This window comes from Chionomys nivalis, chromosome 15 (genome assembly GCF_950005125.1).
Source record: "Chionomys nivalis chromosome 15, mChiNiv1.1, whole genome shotgun sequence".
Taxonomy (NCBI): domain Eukaryota; kingdom Metazoa; phylum Chordata; class Mammalia; order Rodentia; family Cricetidae; genus Chionomys; species Chionomys nivalis.
The window spans coordinates 67,713,483-67,719,352 of record NC_080100.1 but is presented as its reverse complement, the minus strand read 5'-3'; the positions used below and the strand labels follow the sequence as shown (position 1 = coordinate 67,719,352).

Below are 5,870 nucleotides of genomic sequence, written 5' to 3'. Positions count from 1 at the left end.
ATTGTATTCATCACAATGTTTAAATAACCAAAAATTGGAACTACTTCAATAGGCAAAACTAGAGAGCGTAAGAAGTATTACTTCAGTGTGACCTAATTGTGACATAAATATGTATGTTATAAAATATGCTATAATTATGTTTTTATAATTTTTAAATGGAAACTTGGCATATGAAACATCATATATAATTTATTGTATGTATAAATATATATTACTTTACTATTTTAAAAAGTGACTATGATACTTTTCCTTTATTTTTTTCCAATATCTTTAATGATGTCATGTTTAAAACAAAACTTCAGTCAAATTTTTATTGTGTAATATATGTAAGCTTTTACATTTTGATAAGAATGCACCGTCAAAACCACAAGGGATTTTTTTTCCCATTGATGCTTCATTACTAGCCCATATCCAGTACAAAACGATCCAGTTCCAAATGTGTTCCCTCTCCCATTACTTCCTACTTTCATGGCTTCCTCTTGTTCAGATAGTCTACTTTCATGGGACGTATATGTCCACCCTAGGAAAACCTGGAAGGACAAATAGCACAAGACTTTGCTGACGCTGCCTTGAGATGGGCTGGCCGTAGGTTCCTGATGATTTGGAAATGCTGTCACAGATTCTGCCCGACAGAGATGCACAGGCTTAGGATCAGGACGACAATCGGTGTCTGGTGTCTGACTTTTCCAGTTCTCTCTGTGTCCTAGAAAGCTGTGTCAGGGAAGCCCCGTGGCGTCTGCTATTGATCTGCGGAGAGGCAGCAGGGTCACAAGCTTTGGAAGAGAATGCTAGCTTTACATTGGAAAGCACTTTTCACTCCAAACCTCATCCCCATTTCCATCAGTCAATAATGGGGGGGGCCTTTAATTTGTTTGTGTTTTTAAGGTAGAAGAAAAATATTCAATATGAAATAAAACTTGTTTTTAAAAACATTCAGTAAGACTTTACAAAAAAATTGTGAGTATTGGGATGCTATTATTTTATGTTTTAAATTCACACATTCAACCTGTATTTAAGTGTACACATGCATATATAATTTTATGCAAATGAACAAAAGTGATACGATTTTTAGAATTGGTTATGTCTCTCTATTTTTGTTTCTTCTTTTCCTGAGCTCTCATCTATGCTAATTATCTACCCTTTAGCCTTAGCAGGAGACCTTTAGAGCTTCAGAATATGCCAGGCAGATTAAAACACCCGTTTCGACTCACGCCTGGGGATGTCACGTTTCAAATGCTAGCCTGGATTGGATGCTCCATGGCAACAGACTCTCATTAGGACCTAGTCTGTGGCAATCATAGCCTAGGAAAGCAGTACCTCACTGTGTGCGAAGACTGAAGAGACCTAAGTGCTGTTTATGGCAAGTGAGGAGACTCAAAAACACATTACTTAACAACATCGTCCCGCGGAATTGACAGAGCAGAGCATTTTTGGAGTCAGAGGATGTTCTACATCCTGACTAACATCGGTGTGTGCTATGTATGAAATTCCTCAAAACTGCATCTTTAGAATGGGTACATTTGACTGTACGTAAATCATACATAATAAGTTTATACGACAACACTTTTTATTTATTTAAACTCTGGGATTTAAATTTTTTTGTGACAGCAATGTTATTAAACTCCTCCTAGGAATACGTTCCTGTTGATGGTTTATTTTGCAGGCTCATTAAGCATTTGGAAGTGAATAGAAACAAAAGTGACTTTGCAGGTTACAGGACATTACTCAAGTAAATATCATGACAGATGCCTGCATTGTCCCATCAACCAGCCTCAGAAGTAGCTCTTTGCTTCTCCAGAGGCCTCTTCAAAGTGGTAGCAGAAGACACGAAAGGAGGTGGTCATGATTAAGTGTCACAGTGATACAGTCTCTATCTCTTCTGTTCCCTTTTGTCTCCCTCTCTCTTTCTGTCTTTCATTATTTATTAAATGTAGGTCAGACAGCATTTGCTACAAGTTTTAAAAGAGTGTTAGTTCTGATCCAAGCAATTCTTTAAGAGTCTCTCTTCAAGAAAGATTTGAGCAGAAATTAACCACATCTTTTATTCACTTTACTTTAATCAAAGTAACCACTAAACTACACTTCAAGGCATGGTTATACAGTGCATCTCACTTTAAAATATTCTTAGTTGAAAACAGTGAAGTGTGGACTACAGCATTGGCAGTGCAGACAATGTTGGTCTAAGGACCCAACATTTGGTCTTATGATTGACACTTCTTGAAGCTGTATGTTGTCAGAGAGCCCTTGCCTTCCAACTCATGGTAAAAGCAGCAATGTTTTAGGTCATGTGCATTCTGTATTTGATGTCATTAAGTAGTAGAGAAGATGCAGTCATTGTGGCTTCAGTCTGAAGGCGTAAGTCACAAACAATCCCACACCAGTTTGGAATTATGATTAATAGAATGGTTATTTATTTAAAGGGGAAAACTTACAGATCACCGTCCCAGACAACAGGCCTCTGCACAACCATGAAAGGAGCCTAGTCGCCGGAAGCAGAGCTGGAAGCCAGAGAGAGAGGAGAGGAAAGTGGCCGCTTTTTTAAAGGGAGAGACCACGCCCCAATGGGCTGGTATCTCAGCGGCTATTGGCTGAAGGAGCCGAAGGAGCTCCGGCAACATCAGTTGATGCAAGGAAGCTGGAAAATTCAGAAGGTGTAGGAAGTGTTTAACTGGCCTGAGGATTGCAAGGATAAGTCGTTGAGATCAGCCTGGGAGAGACCAGTACTATCCAAGATTCTCTGTCGCCTGCCTCCATCAAAACCTTTGCGTCCTAATTTCTTTTTAATACTAACAATTGAAGAGATTATATTTAGATTTAGTAAATACTCAGCGAGTCAATATTTGTTTGATTTTGGAAACAGTAAGCAGCACTTTGACTGTTTTGTATGGAGAATGATCTGTGATGTGAGCTGTATGTTTTAAATGACTGAGTTTATTAACTATATAGTAAGTATTTTGGTTTCTTTTTTCATGTTATGATAAAATACATCAACAAGAGCAACTTAATGGAGAAAAGGCTTATTGAGTGTGTAGTTTCAGAGGACTATGGTGCGCCATGGTGGGAAACATCTTAACGGTTGAAGAAGGTATGTGTTGGGAGCAGGAGGCTGGCTACCATCTGCACACAGGACATCAATAGGTCATGGGGCTGGTCTATAAATCTCAAGGTCTGCTCTCGGCAACTCAGTTTCTGCAGCAAGGCTCTCTCTCAGAAAGGTTGCACAACCTTTACAAACAGTACAGCTAGCTGAAGTGTTCAAATGTGTGCACCTCTGGGAGACAGCTCACATTCAAGCCACAGTAGCAAGCACAGTCTAAAGAACAGATAGCAAGTATTGCATCAACAGAGAGAGTAGAAAGGTCTACTTTAACTCACTGCGTGAGAGATCTCAGTCCATTGTTAGCTGTTTCTGTTTCTCTAGATTTGTGCCGAGACAGTGCATCATGACAGGGACATACTGGAGCACCCTTCTCACCCTGTGGTGATCAGGAAGCAAGAAAAGAAAGACATTAGGGGGGTGGGTATGCCTCCAATGATCTCACTTCCTCTCACTAGCTGCCCCCACTTTATAAAGATTACACCCCTCTTTACAACCCCACTGGCTGGTGGCTCCTCAATGGAAAAGGAAATAAGAAGGAAGAGGAAGCAAACATGACTGCTCCTAGGTGTGGTGTAGGAGAGAGCTTATTATAGACATGTGGGAGAGTGTGACCAGAGGCAGATACCTGGGAGAGTTCAGCGTGGTCGCAACCCTGAGCCTTGTGGGGATAGGGGGATGGGGAAGGAGAGGGGAGAGAGGAAACCCCGTGCAGCAGCCCGGAGACCCAAAGGTAAAAAGAGAGGGCAACCAAAATGTTTGTATTATATGGGGAAGAGCAGCCCAGCTCCCTGGGCTAGGCATCGTCCGGGAGGTCCCAGAGGTGTGCCAGTCAGAAAGGTCCCTGGAACAAGTGGCCACAGAGGGATACAGGGAGAACTTGGAACCAGTTCTTTGATATGTTAAATAGGTACCTAAGCCATTTGTCCACGGTACACAGTCAAATTGCAGCAAAATGATTCTAAAGTACAGATAGTCTAAGAAGAATACCACGGATAGTCACATTCACAGAGCACAGGGAACCTGAGCTAAGGTTATAAACTGTTCTGTCAGATGTTTGTGACAGATCTCGAGTGATGCCAACATACAGCAAATGCCTTAACCGTCATTTAGGATGCAAACTGCGTCTCTCTCTCTCTCTCTCTCTCTCTCTCTCTCTCTCTCTCTCTCTCTCTCTCTCTCTCTCTCTCTCTCTCTCCTTTCTTTCTTTCTTCTTTTTTCAGCTTGTAGAAACTTTATTTTCTTCCACTTTTTATTCCTTTGCTCAGGTGTCTGCTGAGGAGCTGAGGACCACTCAGTGGTGGCTCCAGCCCACTCGGTGACCTGCGCTGTGGGAGCTGCTGACTAGTCCTCAGTGACGGGCTGGGCAGCCTTCGGTAGGGAACTACTGAATGGGTATGGAGGTCACCTGCACACCTTCAGACAGTCTGCCCTACTCTGGCTGTGCAGCAGTGAACTCAGGAGCTGGCGTGGTCCCTTCGCCCTGAAATTCCTCCTTGGTCACAGCCTTCTCACCAGCAGCGTGTTTTTCCTTCTTAGTCCCCTCTGGGTCTCTGTAGAAGTAAAGACTAGGCATAACCTCCCATGGGTGCTCGCGGGAGATAGTGCCACACACGCGGAATACTTCCCGGGCCAGCATCCACCACGTCAGTTTAACTGAGTGAGCTCCCCTGTTGTTGTCCACGTAGCGCAGAGGTGAGTCTGTGTTACACAGAGCAATGGTGGGCAGGCTCACGTAAGACGCCTCTGTGAGGGGCTGGTGGTCAGCCACCAGAAGCCGTGGCTCCCTGAAGGCTGACTGGATCTGGTTAGTAAAGGTCCCTGGGGTGAAACGGCCAACAATCCGAATGGCTCCAGTGGGGGCAGCAAACTTCAGCACTGCTCCCTTGCTCCGTGCTCCAGGAGGAGATGACGTTGACATCAGCAGGGTTCTCAATGGCAACAATAGCCCGAGCTGCAAGCAGCAGCTTCTCCCAGGTCCTCTTCAGATGATGATGTGGATGCCGTCGCTTTTCCATTTGTAGATGTGCTGCTCCATCTGAAGTCGAGGTTGGTGCCACCCAAGTGGGTTCTTGCAGCGCAGGAATTTGAGGACATCCTCCTCCTCCATCTGCAGGACATCAAGGGCTGCGGACATTGTGTAAGTTTCCCTTTAAGTTAGGTGGGGAATCAGGAACAACGCCATATGGAACCTTTCGGAGCAGCACAGAAAGCTATCCAAACTGTTTCTATTGCAACATTTTTGGCAATAGAAGAGAACCACCCGGGGATTTTTATTCTGTAGGAGGTACAGCAGTAACCTCTGTTGGAAACGGTTGGCCTTTTAGCTGTTTTCAAGGACACAGCGTTTCTTACTTTTTAATTTTTTAAAAAATACTCTTAGCTGCTTATTATTTTATGTTCTCCCCGTTAGAAGTTAGGAGCCAGCCTGGCCCAGGATACTTGAAATAAACATGGCAATGGACAACCAAGCCCTCTTCATTCCCACACTCTGTATTCATCAGCCTCTGACTGCAAACACTTTATTAGTATGGTAGTTTAAATGTAATTGGCGCCCATAAACTCATAGGGAGTGGCATTATTAGTAGGTGTGGCTTTGTTAGAGTAGATGTGGCCTTGTTGGAGGAAGTGTTTCACTGTGGGGGTGGGCTTTCAGGTCTCATATATATGCTCAAGCCTTGTCCAGTGTTTCAGACCACTTCCTCTTGCCTGTGGGTCGAGAGGTAAATGTAACGGTGTAAATGAATGCAGACAGATTGTAAAAATATATACA

General features: G+C 43.4%; 1 pseudogene; it reads right to left on the bottom strand.

Annotated features, from left to right (window-relative positions):
* Window positions 1–2,644: 2,644 nt before the first annotated feature.
* On the bottom strand, window positions 2,645–5,234 carry LOC130887222 (40S ribosomal protein SA-like; annotated as a pseudogene).
* Window positions 5,235–5,870: the final 636 nt, after the last annotated feature.